This window comes from Erpetoichthys calabaricus, chromosome 2 (genome assembly GCF_900747795.2).
Source record: "Erpetoichthys calabaricus chromosome 2, fErpCal1.3, whole genome shotgun sequence".
Classification (NCBI taxonomy): Eukaryota; Metazoa; Chordata; class Cladistia; order Polypteriformes; family Polypteridae; genus Erpetoichthys; species Erpetoichthys calabaricus.
In genome coordinates this window covers 200175289-200202730 of record NC_041395.2, presented here as the reverse complement: position 1 = coordinate 200202730, position 27442 = coordinate 200175289, and the positions used below count along the sequence as shown (strand labels likewise).

Genomic DNA, 27442 nt, shown 5'->3' with positions numbered 1-27442 from the left:
CAGGGCACAAGGCAGGAACCAATCCCAGGCAGGGTGCCAACCTGCTTTATTATAAGTTAGTAATTAATGACCCTTTTGTTAAGGCAACTTTCGAATGGCTTGCTGACAAGGATTTAATAATTAACCTTTTGGATTTGTGTTTTTAATTGGTATGCGTTTAACATTTTGTAATGTGATTTTCATACTCAACAGCACGTATTAAAAAACATAATTATAATAAAAATAAACACCATGAGACAACAGGCGTCTTTCGATAGTATTACGAATTGTCATTTCTTCATCTGAAAGCCATGCTGCTGAAGAATACTAGATATGATAAACGAATATTTTTCTTTACAGTAAAATCCGTGCCGCTTTCCTTCTCGAAATGGGTACACGTACGTCAAAACACTTCCGATTTTGATTACGCATAACCGGCTGCCGCTTTTTCACGGCAAAAATATGCGGAGGATTGTGGGGGGCGCGATTGAAAACACTTCAACCAGCGATCAACGAGCGATCCGTGAGACGTTTTAGGGATATCTAATTGACCAGTAGCTCTACGAATTTACTGATCCAGTGTTGTCAGTTTTTCTTTTTACTAGCTCAACTATATCTTGGAATACGCGAAAAGACTGAAAAAGTGTAGCGTGCCTGTCGAAGAGCTCGGAGCCCTGTTAAGTCTGACTAGAATGTGAGCGTGTCGCCCTCTGCCTCTCCGGATGTCACAAAAGTATGTGCCCATTTCTTGATCTTTCTTACCCGGGCGAAAGGCCACACACACCACGGACTTTCTTCTTGTCTTAGAGTCGGCAGCAATCGATTCCTTCTCGTAGCATTCGCTTCTGTCTATTCGACAGCTGTCTCTTAATTCCCCAGATGTGTTTACTTTCTCACCAAGAAATTTTCTACGTCATCGGAAATTCCACTCCGGCCTCACCCCTTCGACTTTCCCCATGTGTTCCCTGACAGAGAACTACGCCGTTTACTTGAGGTTTCCCGGAACCGCACGAGCATTTTTATGCACTTATAACTCAGAATCACTGGTTTCTTAAGTCATATTCCTTTAGAATTTACGGTAAACATTTCAAGTTGTAATGTGTGTATAAGGGAGGCAAAGGATTTACAATTTTCTTCAAACCTCAAATTAACACTAATTGAATACTATCTTATGAACCACAGAGAATTGGGATCTGGATGTGCGCTTACTCTGTAGTGTTTCCAGCTAGATCATCTTAAACACATTTTAATTCGAGATTCATGGGTGGCTGCAGTGGATATGTGTCCTTTTATAACCACCATGTAGCCTATAGGTTGTAAACTATGGCTTTGGGTCAGGTGCTTGCATAGTTCCATTAATTTCTATTTTAAGTCAATTAAAAAAAAATAATAAAAAAAAAACGGCGTGTGTGAAGATTGAGACTTACAGACCAGAAAAGTTCATTTGTTTCAGAGAAGTGCAGACACACTTTAGGTGTGCTATGGCTACAGAAAGGATATGTGGCACTCGGTGGGGAAGGATTTGCTTGTTACATCAGAGTAATTCTGTTACATTTTTGATTTACAGTAACTTCAGGAACATTATTCACAGCTTAGTTGAAAATGGTTGTACATAATTGCTGATTATATTTGAATAACAGGCAACATATTACACTCCCTCTAATGAACAAGTGCATTATATTACATAACCCATCACAACAAGAGGACAGAACAAATTAAAGAATTATTTAATTATATGTCATACCAAAGTGCAAGAGTTCACATTATAATACTTTAAATCGACAATATATTTTTTTCAAAAAATTTTTATTGTGGGGCAATTATTCAGTAACCCAATATATAGGGTGGTCCAGATCTAATTTTGCAACTTTTAATGCAATGCAAGAAAACAATGCAAAACAAAAGAATTGTTCGAAATATCTTGTAATAAACGAATGCAGGGCAGGTGCTGCCATCTATCGGCAACAAAAATAATTTTTTGTGAATTCTCTGTAATAAACTTAACAAGTTATAGCGTAATGAAAATTGCATAATTGATCTGGACCACCGGTATAATATTATCTGGTATTTGTTTTTCTTTAACGTATGCCACCATTCAGTCTTGTGCACTGAGCTTTCAGCAATGAACCATGTAGTACAATGTAAAAATATTTGATATACTGTATACTATACACTAAATATACTAAGATATCTCCTCCATGTGTCTCTGGGTGTTGTCAGCTTTTAGGTTTCTGTCTCTATCCCTTCCTTTTATGTCTCTGCATGTTCTCTTTCTTTGTACTCTCCTCTTCATATCTTGTCTTTCCATGTTCCCTCTCTGTCTCTAATTCTTCCTTTAGTGATTGCTTTTCTCCCCTTTCTGTGTCAATTTCTTTAATTTTATCCATCAGCTTTAATTAAAGTATACTGATCATTTACGTGGTCTTATGAAAAATTAAATCTGTTTTATAATAATTATTATTATGTGTATATGTATAGAATGCTAAGGGTTGTCTGTCTGTCACGCAAAAGCTTGCGCACCCCTTGGCTTTGAGCCGTGATCTTGGTCTCAATCAATAGCTTATGCTGTGATGCATTTAACATGACTCATGAATTGGATGTATGGGCTGCTTCGGCCACGAAACTGAACTTTGGGTCCTTCTCACGGCAAGCAGTGACACAGAGGCATGCTGGGGCTGACGTCCTTCTCATGACAGGCAGTTATGGCAGCCACACTCCTGACAGCGTGGTTGACAGGAAAACTCAGCCACATGTGCCGCTCAAAAGAACAGCACAGCAGAGGCTTTGGGTCCTTCTCACAGCAGGCAGTGACACGGGTGTGCACCCCAGCACAGTGGCACGTGCTGCTGACATGAAGGCTCAACAGTGCATGCTGTGACAGAGAGGCACATTGTACCGACTGACTGAAAATCATACATGACCAAGATTTGGAGGCATGGGCTTCCTGTGCCACACCAGTGGACTTTGAGTCCATCGAGTATGCAGCTGGTCTGTCAAGAGAGGAGCCATGCCAAAACTGAATGTCAGTGAGGGAAATTGCAGTAGCCTTTGCGACCTGGGGTGCTGTATTTTGTAACAGGTGCAGGCACAAAATTCTCTTTGAGAATCGGAGGTCCAGTAAGACTGATTATTATTATTATTATTATTATTATTATTATTATTATTGCTTAATTCCTCTCACCTATTTCTTAATAGTGGTAACCGGTATATCCACATCTCAATAATAGATCAAAGTGATTAATCTAAGCACCTTTTATTGGATTTGTGCAGTTCCTATTATTACGATCTTCTGCAGTTCACCAGCTGATTGATAGCCTGGGAGCTGCTAAAGGTTTCTGTTTAAATTGCATCTCGATTGTTCTTAATGCTCCAACTATGACTGGTACAATTTTTGTTTTCATGTTTCACAACCTGCTAATTTCGATTGATAGGTCCTTGTATTTGGCGAGTTTCTTGGTTTCTTTCAGAATTATATTTAAATCACCTGGGATGACTATTTTGAACAGAAGGCAGATTTTCTCTTTCTTATTATGCAGAACAATAAATAACAGGACTGTTTGATAAGATGGTCCTTTTTGTGGTTACTGGCATGTTTCCCATGATGGTAGTATCATTGATGTTGATGACCTTTTTGAGTTACATGTTTGTAATACTTGTCGATCACTTCTACTACCAAATACATGCATATTACCCAGTAGATGTAGCTTGTTGTTTTGTTATGTCTGTTGGTGTACTGAGATGGCACTAGTGTTGAACAGCCTGCAACAGTATGGCATGAGCATTCTTCTGCCTGGCTGTATACATCCTGAATTTGCTATCAGGTGTCTGTTTCAGGATGCTCTACTGGTGCGATCTCGTGTTGAGTACCTTTACCTAAGATGTGATTATCAAGCTTTCTGATTCTTCTTTTATACCAGGACTGTGAAACCATGCCATAGACATTTCTTTATTGACTGATGGTCTGTTCAGACAAACATAAATTGTCCATTTTGTGATTTCTTCTTTAGCAGTTTTTTTTTTTTCTCAATGCTGGATTTTGGTCAATTCTTTTTATTAGTGCCAGTATTCTCTTGCCTCAGATATTTGTCTTTGATTAATTTAGATATCTTCTGGCGAGAGTATTTTGCTTTGCTGGCATCATGGTATCCTTAACTAGTCTGGAGAACTTGTCCTTGTTTAGCTTGAGTATTCATTAAGACCAGGAATGACTGAATTGTAAACAAATTCTATCTCAACTAAACCATTTGACCTTTTTGTCTCTTGATGTACAGTAGTCTTTTAACATCAGCCTTCAGGTAATGTAGACCTTTCATAGTAAGGACCTTTCTTGTTTTAAGATCTATTTTCTCAATGTAAGTTAGTATCAAGTTAGCTATCTCAAAGCTCTAAGTCTCAATGGGTACAGCTCAAGTGCTAATATCTGTTATTCTATTCTTTGAATTAAGCTCTGGCTTAAGTATTTGTCGGACTCAGAATTATTACTGCCTCACAGTGCTCTCTTTCATCTGCCTGTTACTAATACCATCATTTTTACTCCACACTAAGATACTTGTAGTTTTCAGCAGTCTCCAGGTTTCTTATCACCAACTGTTCATTCAGCTGTAATTTTGCAACTGAAAGCTTTGTCAATGATAATAATATTTTTTTATGTGCTCATAGTTCTGCCTCTCTTGGTTTATCCAAGTTACTTTATCATTATGGAAAACTTTATCTTAAAGGATTCCACACCAGAAGGTCTTCAATTGCTCTTGAGAACATGATTCTTTCACTCCATTATTGTGATTGGTTATTTGATGATGGAACCTTTTGATATCATCATTGAGGTGTTAGATTTGATGGGAGTGGTTGCTCTTCTTAATATACCATCACAGCCTCTAAGCTTTTCCTTTGAGTTTCATTTGAATACTTAGATCCAGTTCTTCAATGTTCCTGTCTGGTTTGTACTTCATAAGTAAGTTGTTCACTCTCAAGTGGATCATCTTCTTCGTCTTTCGGCTGCTCCTGTTAGGTGTTGCCACAGCGGATCATCTTTTTCCATATTGTCCTGTCTTCTGCATCTTGCTCTGTTACACCCACCACCTGCATGTCCTCTCTCACTACATCCATAAACCTTCTCTTAGGCTTTCCTCTTTTCTTCTTGCCAGGCAGCTCTATCGTTAACATCCTTTTCCCAATATACCCAGTATCTCTCCTCTGCACATGTCCAAACCAATGCAATCTCGCATCTCTGACTTTGTCTCCCAACATTCCAACCTGAGTCGACCCTCTAATGTACTCATTTCTAATCCTGTCCATCCTTGTCACACCCAACGCACATCTTAACATCTTTAACTCTGCTATTTCCAGCTCTGTCTCCTGCTTTCTGGTCAGTGCCACAATCTCCAACCCATATAACAGCAGGTCTCACTAATGTCCTGTAGACCTTCTCTTTCACTCTTGCTGATACCCGTCTGTCACAAATTACTCCTGACAATCTTCTCCACCCATTCCACCCTGCCTGCACTCTCTTGTTCACCTTACTTCCACAATCCCTGTTACATTTAATTGTTGATGCCAAGTATTTAAACTCATCCATGTTCACCAACTTTATTCCCTGCATCCTCACCATTCTTCTGCCCTCCCTCTCATTCACACACATATATTCTGTCTTGTTCCTACTGACCTTCATTCCTCTCCTCTCTAGAGCATATCTCCAGCTCTCCAGGGTCTCCTCAGCCTGCTCCCTACTCTCGCTACAGATCACAGTGTCATCAGCAAACATCATAGTCCATGGGGACACCTGTCTAATCTCGTCTGTCAACCTGTCCATCACCATTGCAAATAAAAAAGGGCTCAGAGCTGATCCCTGATGTAATCCCACCTCCACGTGAATGCATCAGTCACTCCTACTACAATTCTCACCACTATCACACTTCCCTCGTACATATCCTGTACCACTCTTACATATTTCTCTGCCACTCCCGACTTCCTCATACAATACCACAACACCTCTTGAGGCACCCTGTCATATGCTTTCTCTAGATCCACAAAGACACAATGGAACTCCTTCTGGCCTTCTCTATACTTCTCCATCAACACCTTTAGAGCAAACATTGCATCTGTGGTACTCTTTTCTGCCATGAAACCATACTGCTGCTCACTAATCATCGCCTCCTTTCTTAACCTAGCTTCCACTACTCTTTCCCATAACTTTATGCTGTGGCTCATCAATTTCATCTCCCTGTAGTTACTACAGTCCTGTGCATCCCCCTTATTCTTAAAAATCAGTACCAGTACACTTCTTCTCCACTCCTCAGGCATCCTCTCACATTCCAAGATTCCATTAAACAATCTGGTTAAAAACTCCACTGCCATCTCTCCTAAACACTCCATGCTTCCACTGGTATGTCATCTGGACCAACGGCTTTTTCAATCTTCACCCTTTTCATAGCTCTCCTTACCTCATCTTTGCTAATCCGTTGCACTTCCTGATTCACTATGTACACATCATCTAACCTTCTCTCTCTCTCATTCTCTTCATTCATCAGCCTCTCAAAGTACTCTTTCCATCTGCTCAACACACCCTCCTTGCTTATGAGTATGTTTCCATCTTTATCCTTTATCACCCTGATCTGCTGCACATCTTTCCCAGTTCGGTCCCTCTGCCTAACCAATCGGTACAGGTCCTTTCTCCCTCCTTAGTGTCCAGCCTCTCCATACAACTCATTATACACCTTTTCTTTAGCCCTCACTGCCTCTCTCTTCGCCTTGTGCCTTATTTCCTTGTACTCTTGTCTACTTTCTGCATCTCTCTGACTATCCTACTTCTTCTTCGACATCATCTTCCTCTATATACTCTCCTGTACTTCCCCATTCCACCACCAGGTTTTGTTTTCCTCCTTCCTCTGTCCAGATGTCATGCCAAGCACCCTTCTTGCTGTCACTCTTACTACTTGTGTTGTAGTTGCCCAGCTGTCTGGCAACTCTTCACTGCCACCCAGTACCTGTCTTACCTCCTCCCTAAACTCAACCTTGTAGTCTTCCTTTTTCAACTTCTACCATTTGATCTGCCCTCACTCTCCTCTTCTTCTTCTTGATCTACAACATCATCCTACAGACCACTATCCTATGCTGCCTAACTACACTTTCCCCTGCCACCACTTTGCAGTCTTTAATCTCGTTCAGATTGACTCTTCTGCATAGGATATAATCTATCTGTGGCATCTTCCTCCACTCTTGTGCATCACCCTATGTTCCTCCCTCTTCTTAAAATACGTATTCCCCACAGCTATGCCCATCCTTTTGGCAAAGTCCACTATCCTCTGACCTTCTTCATTCCTCTCCTTGACACCATACCTACCTATCACCTCCTCATCTCCTTTGTTTCCTTCACCAACATGTCCATTGAAATCCGTTCCAATCACCACTTTCTTCCTTTGGGTACATTGTTCATCACTTCATCCAATTCACCACAGAAATCTTCTTTCTCATCTATCGAACACCCAACTTGCGGGGCATATACACTAACAACCTTCATCATCCCACCTTCAGTTTCCAGCCTCATAATCATTACTCCTTCTGACACTCTTTTCACTTTCAAAACACTCTCGACATACTGTTCCTTTAGAATAATCCCTACCCCATTTCTCCTCCCATCCACGCCATAATAGAACAATGTGAATCCACCTCCGATCCACCTGGCCTTACTCCACTTCCATTTAGTCGCTTGCACACACAATATATAAGCCTTCCTTCTCTGCATCATATCAGCTAACTCTCTTCCCTTACCAGTCATACTGCCAACATTAAAAGTTCCTACCCTCAGTTCCACTCTGTTTACCTTCCTCCTGTCCTTCTGCCTCCGGACACATCTCCCCTATCTTCTTCTCCTTCTTCGGCCAACAGTAGCCCAATTTCTGCCGGCACCCTGTTGGCTAACAGTACTGGTGGCAGCCATTGTTAACCCGGGCCTCTACTGATCCGGTATGGAAATTTGTATCGTTGTCCGCTCTACTGATCCGGTATGGAAATTTGTATCGTTGTCCGCATATTGATCTGACAAAATTTTACACCAGATGCCCTTCCTGATGTAACCCTCCTGATTTATCCAGGCTTGGGACCGACACGAAGAAACACACTGGTTTGTGCATCCCCTGTGGCTGGGTTCACTCTCAAGTGGATCTACCTTTGCAAAAGTCTTTTCTTGTATTCATTTAAGGCTGCAATATATTTCCTGTGTGATTTAATAGTCTTCTGAATTCTCTTTTTCCACACATGTTCTTCGTGGGCAGCCAGTGAAGCTGTTCTGTCCTCAGCCTCACTAGCTATGGCAGAAATAGTTAAAGTCCTCATTTTAAGCAGTTTTGCTGTAATCTTATTTTCCATCTCCTTTTCCTGTTAATCTTTCATAGTGTTTGATATAGCTCGATGTTTTAGTATATTGGCTGCTATGAGTGGTTGCAGATGTTCGTCAGATTTTTGAGGAGAATTGGAGGTTTGTTCATCTGAATTTTTAGTCATTCTGATTGTTTATTTGACATCTATTTGGATTGTCTCAAGCTCGATGTAGTTGGGCTTTTTCTCCCTAAATATTAATCATCTCTGATGGGATATATGTTTGGATTCAAATTGGGAAAGATGTCTGGGTTTCTGTTTCTCCAAAACATGTATGTTTCTTGTATTATTCCACTACCAGTCTTCTTAGCGTCTGCACAATAATAACACCACATGACATCCTTGAGTTGACTTAGACAATTATGGTGTTAAATCAGATAGGCTCAGTCAATACATTGTCTGAATTTGGATACTATTTTTTTTACATTTTTTGCTAGCCGAGGGTTTAATTACATTATGACCTGGGATACCTCATCTAGTCCCTTGCAGAGCGTGGCAATGTTCTCTTGCTCTAGAACAATCCTTTTGGCAATGTTTAACCATGCCCTCTTGTATTCATGCTTAATAATCAGGCCTGGAGGCCAATGGTCCTTAATTCTGTTTAAATTAAGTGGTCCTTTATTCCATCCATGATCAGTTCTTATCTCTCTTCTTAGAATGACAGTCACCTAGTGTCTTACCTAGATGTGCAGTACTCAATGAACATTTACCAGTCAGCACCACATGGAAATAAACTTTCCTGATCTTAAACTATTATTATTATTATTATTATTATTATTATTATTATTATTATTATTATTATTATTGTATTTTGGATATATCTTGAATTTGCTCAGTACAATCTGGTAAGATTTTTAACATTATTCTATAAATCAGTTTTAATTATTATAAATTTATTTAATGAGCTTCTGTACAAAGTCAAAAATTTCCTTGGGAAGAAATAAGTTGTATCTAATCTAATGTAGACTAAAATCCATTAAAATTATTTATTGGCAGAAATAGAGAAATATGATAATGGAATTACAGCTCATATTATGTGTATTATTTTTTTGAACAGGCTAGTCAGCTTTGATATTCATTATACCATGTTGTACCTCATTTCATTCAAGGCTCTTAAATGGCTCTTCTGTTACATATGTAGAATGCAGGCTCAGGAAGTGGATTTTTTGTTGATGATTTACCTGTTTGACTCCTACTAGTGATGACCCATTTATGAAATGAAGCAATGTACGTACTTAACTTGCTTTTCCAAATTATTTTTCCTCTTTATTTAGAAGATATGCTCACCTTTTTCTGAGACTGAACCATATTCAACAAAGAATATTCATGGCTAGTTGTTTTTATCAAATATATAAAGACTGGCTTGTCTACTCAGTTAAATATTTTTTTCTTGAGGAAATCTCAAAACTAGCTAGAGATCTGTATGGGCAGGAAATTGAAGCCTGCACTGGAACCTTGAGGCAGCCAAAGTCACAATCCTACCGTCAAATACGAAACCCACACTTTGAAACAGGTCACTTTCTTTTACTGTTAGATAAGGTGGTGACACAAGCACAAACAGAGACAAATACTCACAAATAGGGTTTTAAAATGCTTTGCTATTAAGTATCTAAGCAGACAATAATGTGGAGAGTTCATCAGTTTGCAAATTTTGAATTGATGTATTAAAACAGTCTTTCTAAAACTAAAAGTGTTAAGTACAGAACCCTTGGTCTGTCACTTTTGTCCTTCTGAAGAATATGTGTATCCTCTTACTGTGACCCATCAAAAACATTTAACCTACATTTCACAGGTTGCTTAGCCTACTTTGCTTGTTGCTGCTTTTTTCTAAGCTTTTTACAATGAAGCCAAGGTATTTGGAAAAGATCATTTAGGTCCTAAAAAGAAATAATGCATTGTAGAAGAATAATAAAAAACGTTAGATTTTTTTTCTAGCTAACTTAAAGGGCATTTGAGCCAATGATGACAAAGTAGCCAAACAACACTTCATTACCTACATTCCTTTCATTGTTGAACGTGGCATCTTTAGCTTTGTCACCCTAAGGTATGCTAAAATGCCACACATGACACACAGCCACAAGTTTTGGACAATTTATGTTCTCAAAATATTATCTGGCTACATACTGTATGTAACACATTGATGCCAGATTGTGCCATGATAATCCATGTGCCATAATATCATATTCCACACACCCCAGACATCAGGTGTTTTCACTTCTAGTTTCTAATTAGTACATATGCCTGCCCATATGAATGTTCAAAGTAATGTGAGTTAATGAGTTTTAAATTTTAGAAAATGTTTCACGCACATATAGGAAGAATTGTAATCTTGTACTTGTAGAACTTCAGGATACTTGTTCAGGCATTCTCTCATCCTTACTGTATTAAGATTCTCATATAGATAAGTAAAAACAGTGAAACCCTTAGAGTTAAAAATAAGCAACCCAGGTAATATTCGTCTCAGTCACTGTGGCCATTCCCAGAACTTTTCCTCTTCAGAAATACTATCGATGGCTCTTTGCACAACACTTTCTTCCTCATTTGTTCAGACTTCTTCATTTTTTTTATCCAGTCACAACCTGCAGACAAGGGCTGACATGCAATTTCTTATAACAGTGAGATCACAGAATAGTTTCAGTCACTCAACTTCACATCATAGGAACTGGCCAGTTTCTCAGTGAGGGCAGGTGACTCAATATCTAGATCAGAGCTCCTGATATCTTGTAACACTTGAGTTTTAACTAATGGCAATTTAGTCTTCAATGACTACATACAGTAATTGAAAACTGGCTACTTGGCTCGTTGGAATATTACTTTTATCACCAAAAGAGATCTGTTTTTTGGAGATCCTTTAAATTACATCAGAGCAAATTATTTTTTTAGTTTCTAAACCACCTTGTACCCAGCCATTGTAGATTGCTGATTCACTACTGTTAATTGTGGTTTTCAGTCCTTATAGATGTGATTTATTTATGATGAATGATCCAAAGTTGGATGATCTATAAATATACTGTATATAGGACTGTGAATTTATAGAAAATTATTATGGTTTTGTGCTTTATTTAAAAGCACAAAAAGCTTTAGGTAACTTCAGGTATATAAAGCACCCTTTATATAAAAAGGGTGACAGGGCAGATCCAAGCGAACTATAGGCCAGTAAGCTTAACATGCATCTCAGGAAAATTAATGGAAGGAATTATTAAGGATAAGATTGAGCAACACCTGGCAACGACAGGAGTTATTAGGAACAGTCAGCATGGGTTCAGAAGAGGGAGGTCATGTTTTACTAACATGCTGGAATTCTATGAGGAGGCAACAAAAGGATACGATCAAAGTGGAGCATATGATATTATTTATCTGGACTTTCAGAAAGCATTTGCTAAGGTGCCACATGAGAGGTTGGGCATCAAATTAAAAGAAGTGGGAGTTCAGGGTGATGTTTTTAGATGGGTGCAGAATTGGCTTAGACGCAGGAAGCAGAGGATGATGGTGCAAGGAATCTCATCAGAACTGGTCGATGTTAAGAGTGTTGTTCCGCAGGGGTTAGTGCTAGGGCCACTGCTATTTTTAATATATATAAATGATTTAGATAGGAATATAAGTAACAAGCTGGTTAAGTTTGCAGATGATACCAAGATAGGTGGATTAGCAGATAATTTGGAATCCGTTATATCATTACTGAAGGACTTGGATAGCATACAGGCTTGGGCAGATTTGTGGCAGATGAAATTTAATGTCAGTAAATGTAAAGTATTACACATAGGAAGTAAAAATGTTAAGTTTGAATACACAATGAGTGGTCGTAAAATCGAGAGTACACCTTATGAGAAAGATTTAGGAATCATGGTGGACTCTAAGCTATCAACTTCCCGACAGTGTTCAGAAGTCATTAAGAAGGCTAACAGAATGTTAGGTTATATAGCACGATATGTGGAGTACAAGTCCAAGGAGGTTATGCTCAATCTTTATAATGTACTGGTGAGGCCTCATCTTGAGTACTGTGTGCAATTTTGGTCTCCTGGCTACAAAAAGGACATAGCAGCACTAGAAAAGGTCCAGAAAGAGCGACTAGGCTGATTCCAGGGCTACAGGGGTTGAATTATAAGGAAAGATTAAAAGAGCAGAGCCTATACAGTTCAAGCAAAAGAAGATTAAGAGCTGACATGATTGAAGTGTTTAAAATTATGAAGGGAATTAGTACAGTGGATCAAGACTGTTATTTTAAAATGAGTTCATCAAGAACACGGGGACACAGTTGGAAACTTGTTAAGGGTAAATTTCATACAAACATTAGGAAGTTTTTCTTTACACAAAGAAAGATAGACACTTGGAATAAGCTACCAAGTAGTGTGGTAGACAGTAAGACGTTGGGGACTTTCAAAACTCGACTTGATGTTTTTTTGGATGAAATAAGTGGATAGGACTGGCAAGCTTTGTTGGGCTGAATGGCCTGTTCTCGTCTAGAGTGTTCTAATGTTTAAATGTTATACATCAGTAAAGAAAATGTTTTTGTAAATAGAGCTACCCTTTGCTTTGATGATTATTGTTAATATTGTTAATACAGTATCATTTTCATTCAGTTTTTGTTTAAGGCGAGCTAGGTACAGACTGTTGTTGCAATCTTATAAACCACACTATAAATATCTAGGAGGCCAAAAAAATAAATATTGGGTAGTAAACAATAAGAAACATAAGAACAACTTTCCTTTCTAAGCCCACTTCGACAAATTTGACATCCTCTTTACCAGATTTTCTACTTGTTTACTTCTGAAGTACCACTTGATTTAGTCATCGTTCATTCCAGTCTTCCTCCTCCTAGCAAAATCATTCAGCGTATGGGTTTAGACAGTGTTAGGCTCTAAACAGACTAGAAGGAATCTAGCTTTCCGACAATGTTTTGCTTTGAAACTATAATATCTCTCATCCTAGAACCATTTTATACCCTCTATTTGTTCTGCCTGGACTTAAAGGGCAGACCACAGAAGTACCGGATTGGGAGATGAGAGAATGGTCAGACCATTATAACAGGTCAAGGTCAAAACCAAGATTTACACTGCCAAACGTAATTACATAAAAAGTCAAAACCCTTAATCAAAAGAAAAGAAAAGCAAATCACACAAGTTATTCAGAAACTTGAACAGAGTATGCCACCATCTTTAATATGGTTTGTTGCGATGAAATCACACATCAACACTTCTGGGAACCATGTGGTATGAAGTAACATACAAAAAAGATACTAATGTGGATAAAGCTCATAATTACAATGCTATTGTTCTCTTACGTTTTCAGGGAGCAATACCCGTTTTCTCCAAGGCTGAAATTCTCTCTCTGTCTTCTTATCTGGTGCCCCTGCCCAACACATGAATTATGCATACCCCACAACCTTGTGATACCTTTCTTTCCTCCATGGCACATTGAGTTACATCAACAGTCATTGCACATCAGGACGAGGCATTGTCACTAAGAGGATTTTTCTATGCAGTGCCTAGAAGATGCCCATTGGGGGCAGCTAGTCCCCACAAATGAAATCCTGGGGAGCCCCACCAGGTCAGGACCATATAAGACTAGGAGCTCCTGTAAGATGGTGGCCCAGTTTTGGGAAGACGACCCTGCATGATAGAGTTCCATTATTTTGAACTGCTAAAAAAAGAGGTGATCCTTTATAAAAACCAAATAAGCTAAGCTGGTACTTAGTTCACCTGTTTTCAGTTGTGCCACTGCACTCTCATTTTTGTTTTGCTTTCTGGACATTAGCAGTAAGTGGGGTGGCCTAGCTGGCAACCCAAATATACTATGCATCTACTCTAATTCCTTCCACTTTGACAATACATAACAAAATCCATTCACTTCTCTTTTTATTTATTGAGCGGTTTATACATTTTAAGCCTTAATACAAAATCTTGACATTCTTGGCAAATGAAGAACATTGATACTGTACTCATTTAAGCTAAATTGTTATTCCAAGCACTCTTTTTACCCAGTTTATTTGTCTTCTCCAATTGCATGTTGATCCATTTCTGTGTTCACAAACCTCAGGGGATAATATATAACTTGTTTCATGTGTGATCATTCTAAGTCGCTATCCCTTAGGCAGCAATGCACACATTGTCTCAACAGTCTCTCACTCAGTTGTCTCAATCTATTGAACAAAGAGTGGATGAGAGTTCTTCTCCCATGACTGAATTTAGTTCTTATTCAGCATTGTCACCCTCAAAAACTCTAAGAAAGTGAATCACTGCTGTTTGGAAAAGAAGATAATAGATACAATTTTGTAATTTTCCCATGCAGTTTACATGCCATGTCTCAGTCTCCAAACAAGTAAACATCTGGTTAACTCTCTTTCAAATAGCAGTCCTATACTCCCTCTGAGGTAGCTGGGATATACTTTTTCCCTTTGCTACCTCCCATAAAAATGCAGCACAATAAATAAATTAACAAAAAAAATATAACAACCCCCACATGGATTTTGTGCAAAAATGAATTATGTGACATTAGCAAGACCATTGAATATTTTGATTAAAAGGAACTAGATTCATGTAGTTGAGCCAAATATTCCTTTAAAAATGACAAGTAAGATATTTTAACAACTTACCTATTATTTATCTTAACAAGCTGGATGGTCTGGATGGTTTGTTGTTTGTATTCTTCATATTTTTGAAGTAACTGTTGTAGATAGCTTATACCATGTAAGATATCAATAAAGTAAGTGTCAGAACATGGTGGGGGGTTTTCATTGCAATAGTACACCTGCAGAGTCAAAAAATTAGTTTTGCTAGTGGTTGACATTGATTTCTCCTCTGGTTTCTTTTTTAAGAGGATGTTATATATAATTCAAAGCTACTCAGGTTTGGCACAGTGGTGTGGTATTTAGTGCCTTTCACTTGTACATATCCACTGTCCAGAGAGAGAAACTAGACTTCTCTGCAAAATCTGCATTAATGTTACTTCAGCTGCCAGATGTAAATATAATTAAGTTTTTTTTTTTTTTTTCTCATGAGATTTTACAGAATGAGAAAAAAAGGAGCAAGGACTAAATCAGGTAAACTGATTTTTCTTTTACTTTAAATAAAATGAAGTACTGTATTTGAATACATTCTTATTTATTATGACACCAGAGAGTGGCAACGTGTTTTTTGTTGGTTGGTCATGCAAGTAAGAATTACATTATACCCTGTACAAGTGACAATATTAATAATACTATGAATACAACTGCTACTACTTCTATTTATACCTTACTAGGTATTAAGTATAAATTGCAGCCCAGTCAATGTAGAGTTTGCACATTCCCCCATGCCTGTATGACTGTTTTTTCAGGTATTCTAGTTTTCCTTTTACCTCCCAAAAATTTGTGTTAAGCCCATGTATGACTTTAAATCAGACTAGTATAAAGTAAGTATTGTAATGCCCTGTGATAGATGTACACCCTCTTCATTGCTAGTTCCGGCCTTGCACTTGACTATGCTAAATTAGGCTACAAACTATAATTCCTGAAATACTAAGAAGAGAATTTATTTTCATGTTTGTGGCTTCTAGTATTTGTCAGTCAGGTAAAACAATTTAGTAGACTCAGCTATTAAAAGAACTAAAACTGGCATTAAGCTGATAAAATATTTTAATATGAAAAGAGCTACTGTTGCAGTGAAGTATTATGTACAGGGAAGTGGTGATACACAAGAAAACCACTACATATAATGATTTTTATTCAGTGTTTCTCTGATGAGAAGCATGGTGTCTTCCACACAGCACCTTTCTGGACTTGAAAACCTTCTATATTCTTTCAAAGTTTGCATGAGTTGCCCTTTAGTATGATATCAGCCAGGATTGCTAAATCTCCCTGATATGAATAGGACTGAATGATACACTCACTGCCTTATCTACATCATAGAAATCAATCTCTCTCTGCATCCTCAGAAAAATACCCTTGTACGCTTCTTCTGAGAGCATTGCTATTTGGTGCTCCTCCTTTACTCTTTATTTCTTTTCCACAGATGATCCCTCCTTTGCTTCATTGCCCTTCAGTCCCATTCAGCATCAGCACCACCTTGTCTTCAACAACAGTGCATTGCTCCTAACATCATTGGCCTTTTGTTTATTGGACATTTCAAGATGAAAACCTCATCTCAAGGCAAGTTCCTCTTCTTCACTACACACTATTTCTATTCATCATCATATTAGAGTGCCACACCAATTAATCATAGTATGTCTTTTGTCACCATTATCACATGGCAGTGCATTCCAGCTTCACTACGCAACATTTCTCCTGAAATCCATCACACACTCATTATGCTAATCTTGAGCACACAGCAGTGCTTCTCAGCTTCATCATATACACATACAGCAGTCTTTACTCTTTGCACATGCACTTTCTTTGATTCCCATTGCAGTTTCAAACTATTAATATGCAATGCTATCTTGAAAAGAAATGGAATTGGTTTAGTCTGTTTTAGCCCAGCTACCCTCCTATTTCACCACAGAACCTGCAGATTATCTAAGTAAATTAAAGACATGCCTAATGTGCTGTACATAAGCTGAGACCCCTTTAAATAAAACAGTAATACTCTACTGCACCCTGGTGGTATTCTGTTCTAACAACAATGCATGGATATTTTACCATTTCACTAATACACTGAATTTGTGATACTGCATTGAATGTTTCTGTGTTTTTATCAGAAAAGTGTTTAAAATAAACATACATAGAAAGGTTTCCATGCACTGTGAACAGAAACTACGTCTTTTTAAAAATTGTAACCATTTTCACTTGCTGCAGGTTCATATACTGTGCTGGAAAGACCAGGCTACCCTATCTGAGTAACAGTCTCCAGATCCTCCTGGGGAATTTCCAGGCACTTCCAAATCAACAGATACTGTATATTTAATTATTCTGTAATGTCTTCGGTTAGCCATTGGCTTTTCTCCTTAGGGGCACTCAGTTGCAGCCTAACTTCATGATTAAACCATCTCAGTGAGGTTTAGAGAGGCAGTGATTCTACTCCTATGTCCTTCAGTATTACCAAACTCCTCACCAATTATAGACAGTGAGCCCAAAAATCCTAGGGAGGAACCTCATTTAACCTGATCATACTTGCAGTTGTATTCTTACCTTACAAACCAGAGATTCTGAGCATATATAGGAATGGTGGTATAGACTGACAAAAATTTAAAAACTGTACTTCAACATAATGGCCTGATACAACACTCACTAAAATGCCACCGGTGCACTGATTTGTTATTTTATTTCAAAATCATTTCTGTCCTGACATCTGTGTCTACAGTACACTTCCTGAGTCTTTTAGTTGTTTGCAAGAAAGTAATTTTCCATGACATTCTCAACCCTCCCACAATACACACACAAGTTTTACTTCAACCACTGCTGCAAGTACCGTCTTCTTGGTCAGCCAGTAACTATTAGTAAAGTCTAGAGATGGTCCTTTGTTATAGCACTGAACATTTAAGATAGATAGATAGATAGATAGATATTTCTTCAGTTTGACAGCTTCCCTCACCACTAATGCCCAACAATGGGTCCCTTGAGCTGATGAGGTATGATATCATTTTTACCACATTTCCTGACAGCTCCCTCTATGTCTGAGATCTTGAGTGTGGGCAATTCAGACTCCATGTCCTTGAGCTCTCCTGACATGCACAAGAATCTTTTCCAGAGCTGAGAGTTGCACTTATACTGAAAAGAGGCCACCATTAGTCATTCCTAGAACCCTTACAATCATTTAGGTTTTTCAAGTTTGTCCAAGAGCTGTTTCAACCATCTGTACAAGCTCTTTACTAAGTGGTAATCAGATGACAGCTCAACATTTATCTTTACTAGAGTGTCCAGAAAAAATAAGTTCATATAAAATGCAGTGACTACAAAATCCATCATTAGCATTTGCTCCAATGTACTTTGAAGAACCTAGTAGCAATTTTTTGTTTGAACATGATGTTTGTTATAAACACTTCCTCTCAATCACACTCCCCAGGTGTCAAAGTCATTCCTCATGTGGATGCTGGATTCTCCAAGTAGATTTCCTTTCAACCAGTAAACCTCATATCTCTAAAAATGCTTAATTTCCTGCATTTTTTAAATGCATACATCCAAAAAAGCATTCAAAATTTCCATGTCTGTCAAATTTAGGTAACTCACTCATTCATGAGTACAAACAGCAACTGCATATCAGCCAAACAGTGACATGCAAATATCCCTACAAAGAAATAGGGCCTCTCCTGAGGGGATATTTCTGAGCATGGATGAAACCATCCTTGTTTGAGAAGTCTGATTTTGCAGCCAAAACTGTTCATTAAATAGAGTACGAATATATCTAGTCAATATTTTTGACTTCTTGCATGAGATTCCTTCCCTACCAGAAGAGTTGCATTTCATGTCTCCATGACCATATCATGGGAAGTCGGGATTTTGGTTACAATGCTCCAAAGCTGTGGAATGATCTGCCTGCTGATACAAGAGATGCCCCTTCAGTCTCAGCTTTTAAATCTAAGCTAAAGACTCACTAGTTTAGCATACCCTGAAAAGAGCTGCTGATTAGCTGTGCATACTGTATCTCTGTTTGTTAGTCATTTGTTCAGAAATATAAGTATCACAAAATGTTTAACTGTTACTAACTCTTCTCTATTCTGTTTCTCTTCTCGGTACCAGGATGTGGCACTTGGTGCCACTGTTCTACTGCCAGACAGCTCTCCAGCATATGGCACAATCATCTTGTATAAAGGAGTGCTTAAATCATCAGATGGAAAGATTCACTCATCAGATTGGACAGCCAGCACAGACTTGACTGTAAAAACCTGAGTAGCAGGTAGACAGCCAGTTGGCTGAGGTCTCCAGGATTGTGACTATTTCTGACTTTCTCTTTTACAATTTTATTCTCCACCATTATGAACTGTCCATAGTTCAATAATTAATTAAAGGACAGAAATTATTGGTTTCCATTTCCATGTTTAATTAGTTTCTACCTTGTTCTTTGTATGTTTAAACAAATCTGCATTTATATGTTTACCAGTTCTTCATTAAGTAATTAGTATAATCTATACTTGTATTTTAACTAAGAAATTGTTCGCAGCACTCTGTCCCTGCAATAATTGAATAGTGCTCTACAAAAAAATAAGATGTATTGTATTGTATGTCTCAAAAACAAGTCCAAATTGGCATGTCTAGCATATTTAGATCTGTATCACCTTTGCCTGTCACCCAAATGGCATCACACCTGACCAAACAGCCTTTGACTTTTTCGAGCTGAGACTGGGCTAAATGGATCACACATCAAACAATAAACAGAAAGCTGATTTTCCTAATAGACTTGATATGCTCCACATTATAAAGCAGGTGAATTAAACATTAAATGAATTAAAATGTGACGGTTATGGCTACTTGAGCCTTTGCTGCTAATTCTTAGCTTGCAGAATGCAATGACCCTGTATATCAGTCTGTAGTGAAAGCACTCACTCAAGTTCTTTACCTAACTTGCTGGGAGTGTCTTGTCTGAATGTCTTTGAACCAAAAGTATTTTGTCTGAACCCTTTCTTACCAGGATTTTACTAAACAATTGATTTTTTTTTTCAAATAATAGCAGGACATTTCAAATGAAAAATACAGAATTATTTTCTTTCCTAAACCAACATCTACAAAACCACAATGAAGGCACAGAGACATCAGAAATGAGAGTGTTAAAATGTTTGTAGCGGGGGTGTTCTTCAAGTTGTAGTCTGTATTTTTTTTTCTTTTCTTTGCTTCTTGAGCAGCATCACTTGTAAGAGTTAGTGAGCAGCTGGGTAGTCTATGGATATGCTTTAAATATTACAGGAGATTTGATTTTGAACATTGAAAAATTAAAAAAAAAACTCAAATGCAAAATAAGCACAATGTAAAATACATCATGAGACTGATCTGAAACCATAAGTTTTTGCTATAAGGAAATTCATATTCCGATATTTCATAAGTGACCTTAACTGATAATAGTACATCTTGTAAGATTGTATTTCAAATGGTGTTTAAGTATGAAGAAACATCTTTATTTACATTATTAGAACTTTCAGAAATTTTTAAAAATATTGTGGAAATGTGGGATATGTACAGTAGAAGCATGTTGATGTCTGTGCATAAGATAATGAAAAGGACAACCACTCTAATAAAGAAACACAGTTTTATGATAGTAAAAGTAGTTCATATTCCATTCCTTAACAAATGAAGCTGTGGTGCTGAAACTCCAAGATTTTGAAAAGAGAGGAGCAACTTTACCCACCATTGTGGGTAACATTAAATAATTTAGTAGGAGCATGTGGTCAGCTCTCCTTACCTCTGCTTATCATGAGATAAATTGCTCCATCAGAACATTCAACTGGATTTCAACTCGTGTTGAGTTTCAGCTCTGGACAGACAATCAGAAAAAGAGAGAGAACAGTACAGTTTTTTTCATAACCATGCTCCATTAATGAATAAAGTAAATAATTCAGGGCCGTATTTATATATCTCATTTCTGATTTAGCATGAACTTACACTTGTGTCATGACTTGCCAAGCAAAGAATGACATTCATCTCCATCACTCAAATGACAATACATTTGTATAAATAGAATAAAAGTGTTTGCTGCATTTTAAGAAGCACATACACTAACATTTGCACTTGAACTTGTGCAATGTATGATCATTCCATAAATACTAGTGGTTAAAGAGCATTATTGCCTAACATAAAGAGACATGTTTACATGTAATAATTTAATGGCATGGCCTTTTCTTTGTGAAAAGGAAAAAATGGAGATGCTATGCCTTGCGATAGGATTTGCATGGAAAGGCCATGGCCACAGTGATCCTGCTGTGCATCAAATGGATTTGACAATGAGTAAATTAACTTACAGGGTGTTTATTTTCCAATTGAATTGTGTTAACTTTTGATTGTCAGTTTTATTAGTAAAGTTCCATTTGAGAAAAGAATACAGAAGTTTCAAGGTAAGGTCTATGTCTGACTGATAATATTTGCTGATCATGACACCATAGAGTGATTACATTGTGCATGTTGGTCAAACATGCTACATTGTACATGTAACAATAAATTTAACTTAAGCTAGATAGTGCTCCGGAATGTCTAGATTAAAGAGGTGAGTTTTGAAAAGAGACACTGGCAGGACAGAATATGACCATAGTGATATTAAGAGTCAGAAAGACAGAGAGAGAGAGAGATTCATAAGGAGGTGAAAGCTGAGAGCAGCACATCTGAGTAAGTACAATTGAGCATTGATTAATGTAGAGTACAGTAGATTAATGGATACAGGTGATAATTCAGATAAGTAATCAAAAGAGTATTTTAAAGACATCTTATTTTAAAATGTTTAAATTAATTTCAGTATCTTGTTAAAAATACTGATATTCCTAAAATACTCTAAAATATCACGTGTCTATGGGAGACAACTTTAGAGCTTGTCTAATGGTAACTTCACTCTGAGCCAGGGATTGGCATTTAATGCCTCTTCTCATCCTCCCTCTGCAGAATGAACAATTGATGGACAGACCATCAATTACATCCTTTCCAACTTCTGGCCTCCTGAACCTGCCTCTTCTGCCTTTCGTCCCTGAAAACTTGCTCCACCGCCATCTTGGAACCAGTTGCATCTAAAGAACATCTTTGCATTTCTTGCATTTTTTTTGTCAATTATACAGGGATCACCTTTGGGTGCCCCAAACCCTTATCATCTCTTTAGTATTTTTATTTACAGTGGTGGAAGGTGGAAGCTCACAATCAAACCAGTGCAGCTCTTTGAGCAGAAAGGGCTCTCGAATAAAATCCTAGGTACTATTACAAAAGGTGTTATTTAATGTTATTATTTAATTTTCGAGTTAATTGTTGAGTACTTTTTAAATTTTTGAATGCCCAACCAGACACCACAGGGAGTGAGTGGAATGGGTGCACATGCTGCTCAGTTCCTGATGGGGGGAGCTCAATGGGTCTTATTATGACCTCGATGAGCAGTCTAACCTACGTCCACAGGGAAACTCATTGGTACAGGTCCGTTTCATGTGTGATCACTTACATGGAAAACACTCGAACAATAAATGTGGCTGTTACGCTCAACTTATCCTTTCATAATTGACCGGGATTGTCGTGGAATAATAATGGATTAGCACGAATTAGCGCAACATACCCATGCTGTCTTTGTCAAATGTACCAAACCCCAGTTACTATCCTTCTGTTTTTCTTTTTCCACATAACCTATCATTACTTAATAAACATCTTTGTGATAGTAAAATTACCTATAAACTTAGAACACTGATTCTTTTCAAAACTGTTAAGGAACATTGAAAAATCTTTGTTATAGATGTTTAACATTACATCCATCCATGGTTTCATCAGTCCCAGCAAGCATCAAGCACAAGGCAGGAACAATGCCAGGACAGGGTGCCAGCTCTTCACAGGGTGAATACGAGTACACACATACCTTAGGAGCATCAATTTAGCATCACCAAATCCCCTAACCTACATTCTTTTGGAAGGAAACCAAAGCATGCAGAGGAAACCCACCAGGAAAACATACAAATTCTAAGCATTATTCACCTGGGACGTGACCCCCTTACTGTGAGGCAGCAGCACTTCCACTACACCACCGTGCCCCAACATGTTTAATTATTAACTGTATACATTATTTAAATGAAGTTAACAATTTATCTGTAAAATGAAATATACATACTTTAATGCATTTCATCATAAAAATACCAGTATGTCAGTATGATCTGAAATTTGCACTGTTCTGTTTCTTCCATTTGTGATGTCTTCTAGAAACGCAAAAGCAGCCATGGTAGTTGGAATAGTTTGTCCATTCCGTGCGCCATTATATTGCTACAGATTGATTGCAATCAAGTGTCTTAAATTTGTAAATGATACACAATTAATTTTGATGTATTTGATAAAGCCCACATTATGGATGCGAATAGTGCCAGTGCTAGGTTATTTTATGCCCTAGACTAAGCTTATTAGTCCACCAACCAACTGTTCAGTAGCTAACCTGTGCGGCTGGGTCCCCCCATCTTATGATCTGCACCCTAGGTTCGGCACAATTATGGTGCTGGCCCTAGATGCGAATATGAAAAAAAAGGGAAACCACACAGAAACAGTAGCACTGCTTTGACACTGGAAGCCACCCATTTACAAAACCGAGCAGAAATATGCATACAGATGGTCTGAAGCTGCAATGAAAATGTTTGTAGCTTTAAGCAAAGTTTAGTTTTTATACATATGGATGTGATAGTGTAAATGGGCATTTGCAACATTTTTCTGTGTACGCACTGTTTATACATGAGGCATCTGATGACTTGATCAGCCTAGTAATTGATGATGAATGTACATCTCAAGTTGTCTCCATGCCATATACAATGTTGCCCTGAGAATACGATCACATGGCCACTCAAACTGACGCAAGTGATATCACGTTGCCTTGTGCTGACGTTTCAACAGGAGCAACACATGAGATGTCATGGACTGAAACTTAACTTCTGATCACCATTCTGAATTAAAGTTCCGGATTCAGAAAACATTAGCTTTGTTTAAAATGAAATGACTGAATGATGAGTCCTTAAAGTTTGTTGATAATGCAGTTGTCCTTGTGGACCAACAACATACTACTCATCCCATGACACTAGAGCCACACTTTGTCACTGAGAATGATTTACTGTATCGTGTAGCATCCTGGCACTGAGGGTTCTCATGGAGCACAAACGTGAATATCAGCAGAGTTTCATTTCAGCCTTTGTTGATTTTCGCAAAACATTCGACTCAGTTGATCGAACTGCCCTCTGGGACATCCTGAGGGTTAGTGGGAGCCCCTCGAGGTTGTTGGATTTCATGGCCGGCCTGTACACTGGTATTGTGAGTGCTGTGCAGAGTCGAGGCAGGACCTCTGCATTTTTCCCAGTTTATTCTGGGGTTCGTCAGGGATGTGTTCTTGTTCCTGTTCAATGCTTGTATGGACTGGGTGTTGGGCAAGGTAATGGAGTTCAGCGGCTGTGGGGTATCTGTTGGTGAAGAAAGATTCATGGATCTTGAATTTGCTGACGATGCTGTGATCTTCGCGGAGTGAATGGAGGCTCTGATCAGGGTGCTCGAGAGACTGAGTGAGGAGTCTGAGTGTCTGGGCTTGCGAGTGTCCTGGATAAAAACCAAGATCCAGGCCTTTAATGACCTCTTGGGCAAAGCCATCAGCAGTGTGTCTGTTTGCGGAGGGAGTGTCAACCTTGTTGAGAGATTTACTTACCTTGGCAGTGACATTCATTTCTCTGGTGACTCTTCCTATGAAGTCAGTAGATGGATTGGGAGAGCATGGGGGTCATGAGGTCACTGGAAAGGGGTTTGTGGCGCTCCCAATATCTATGCAAAAGGATGAAGGTCCAAGTCTTTAGAGTCCTGGTGCTTCCTGTCTTGCTATATGGTTGCGAGACATGGATGCTATCCAGTGACCCAAGACGAAGACTGGACTCCTTTGGTATTGTGTCTCTCCGGAAAATCCTTGGGTACCGTTGGTTTGACTTTGTGTCAAATGAGTGGTTGCTCATGGAGTCCCGAATGAGGCACATTACCTGCATTGTGTTGGAGCGTCAGTTACGGCACTATGGCCATGTGGCACGTTTCCCCGAGGGTGATCCAGCTCGTAAAATCCTCATTGTTGGGGACCCAAGTGGCTGGACCAGGCCAAAGGGTCGCCCACGTAACACCTGGCTGTGGCAGATAGAGGGTAATTTTTGGAGGGTGGGACTGGACTGTGTGTCTGCCTGGGGAGTTGCAAACCGGGATCCTGAGTTGTTTCGTTGTGTAGTGGGTGCGGCAACGCACTGTACCAGTGCATGCTCCCCAGCTTGACTTGACTTGACTTGTAGCAAAGAATGAGGGAAAGATGTGGTTATTGTTGCTAGTCCCAAAAGCCTACTGGAGGCAGGTTTGTAAGACAGAATACACCCATCTCCTAGACACCTACATGGGGGCCGACAAAACACTAGCAAGAATTAAGCTCTAATTTTATTGGCTGGAAATTAATGAGGAGGTCTGCTGCTTTTTTATTTCTGGTCCAGAATGTCAACTATGGCAGATTCTTCAGCGGGACCATGCTCATCTTGTTCCCATACTGCTCACTGATATAACTTTTAGGCATATTGTGGTGTTCATAAAAGATCCCTTCAATCCCTAAGCCAGGGGACATAAATACATTCTGGTCTCAATTCCAAGAATATCTCAAGGGAACTGGTAGGAGCCTTTGCATGGGCTAGCATTCTTAAGGAAATCATAATAAACCATGGGATGCCTCAGAGACATTCAAGGATATTGCCAAATTACTTAAAATTAAACCCCAGAGTTTATTGGCTATCCTAAAAGAGGGTTGGGAAAATGAGGCACTCCCTTCCACTAACATTATGGAGTATATTGTTTAATTACAAGATAGATTCAATAAAAACCAGCCTATGCTAAAGGTGAATATGGAACATATGCAATCAGAACAGGAGTTCATTCCCGAGGATTGTGTCATGGTTCTCATTCCCTCTTCACACTCTTATTGGCTCATATGGCAAGGGCCTTAAGAAATTAAGGAAAAGAAAGGAAAGGAAAGGGTTGGTCGACCATTTGGTTAAACAACCAAATTGTTGTCTGGCCAAATGTGTTTATTATGTAAATTTGTTGAAACTGTGAAAGGAACAGGACCCCAATCCCTGTCACATTCTTCACTCTCATAGCAAAACTTAATTTTGGTTCTAATATGACAGCCAAGCAAATGTCAGGAGCTCAAAACAGCCATCATATCTATCCTGTAAGTGGTGAATGAAAAACCCAGAAGGTTTCTTCCTCAAATTGTAACTGAACCGGGAATAGCCATCAGAAAACACTGACTCCTGGAGGCAAAGCAAGCTGAGATGGAACTTGAGGTCAAACAACTGTTAGATCTTAGTGTTATCAAGGAAAGTTTTAGTTCCTGGTCAAGCCCTATCATTATGGTCCCAAGGTAAGATGGCAGTTAAAGTTTCTGCAATGACTTCCATCCATCCATCCATTTTCCAACCCGCTGAATCCGAACACAGGGTCACGGGGGTCTGCTGGAGCCAATCCCAGCCAACACAGGGCACAAGGCAGGAAACAATCCTGGGCAGGGTGCCAACCCACCGCAGGACACACACAAACACACCCACACACCAAGCACACACTAGGGCCAATTTAGAATCGCCAATCCACCTAACCTGCATGTCTTTGGAATGTGGGAGGAAACCGGAGCGCCCGGAGGAAACCCACGCAGACACGGGGAGAACATGCAAACTCCACGCAGGGAGGACCCGGGAATCGAACCCAGGTCCCCAGATCTCCCAACTGCGAGGCAGCAGCGCTACCCACTGCGCCACCGTGCCGCCCTCTGCAATGACTTCTAGTGGCTTAATGAAGTCTCCTGATTTGATGCTTATTTGATGCCTTAAGTAAAAGAACTCCTCAAACGTCTCAGAAAAGTTTAATAGTTGACCATGCTTGATATGACAAAAGGGTATTAACAAATTCTGCCAAGGAACAGACCACATTTAGCACCCCTAGTGGTCACTGCCAGTAATGTGTATTCCCATTTGATATGAACTGAGTGCCAGCCATCTTCCAACATCTGGTAGCCTCACAACACTATTCTAGCACATGGATGAAACACTTACAGCATGTTTGGGTAGTACTTCGTGTACCATATAAAGTACATCTCCAGATTAATCCAAAAAATCTTATTTTGAGCTAATGGAAACCAAATATTTATGCTACATGGTAGAAGAGGGTGCTGTCCAACAACAGTGTCAATCAGTCATTTTCCAACCTGCTATATCCTAACACAGGGTCACGGGGTCTGCTGGAGCCAATCCCAGCCAGCACAGGGTGCAAGGCAGGAACAAATCCCAGGCAAGGCGCCAGCCCACCGCAGTAGACACACACACACACACACCAAGCGACAATTTAGGATCGCCAATGCACCTAAACTGCATGTCTTTGGACTGTGGGAGGAAACCGGAGCACCCGGAGGAAACCCATACATACATGGGGAGAACATGTAAACTCCATGCAGGGAGGACCCGGGAAGCGAACCCAGGTCTC

General features: G+C 39.1%; 1 long non-coding RNA gene across 1 annotated transcript; it reads left to right on the top strand.

Annotated features, from left to right (window-relative positions):
- Nucleotides 1–48: 48 nt before the first annotated feature.
- On the top strand, nucleotides 49–16472 carry LOC114646701 (uncharacterized). Its single transcript, XR_003715390.2, has 3 exons — nucleotides 49–712; nucleotides 15351–15391; nucleotides 16341–16472. It is a non-coding gene; the product is annotated as an uncharacterized LOC114646701 (long non-coding RNA).
- The last annotated feature ends 10970 nt before the right edge of the window (nucleotides 16473–27442 follow it).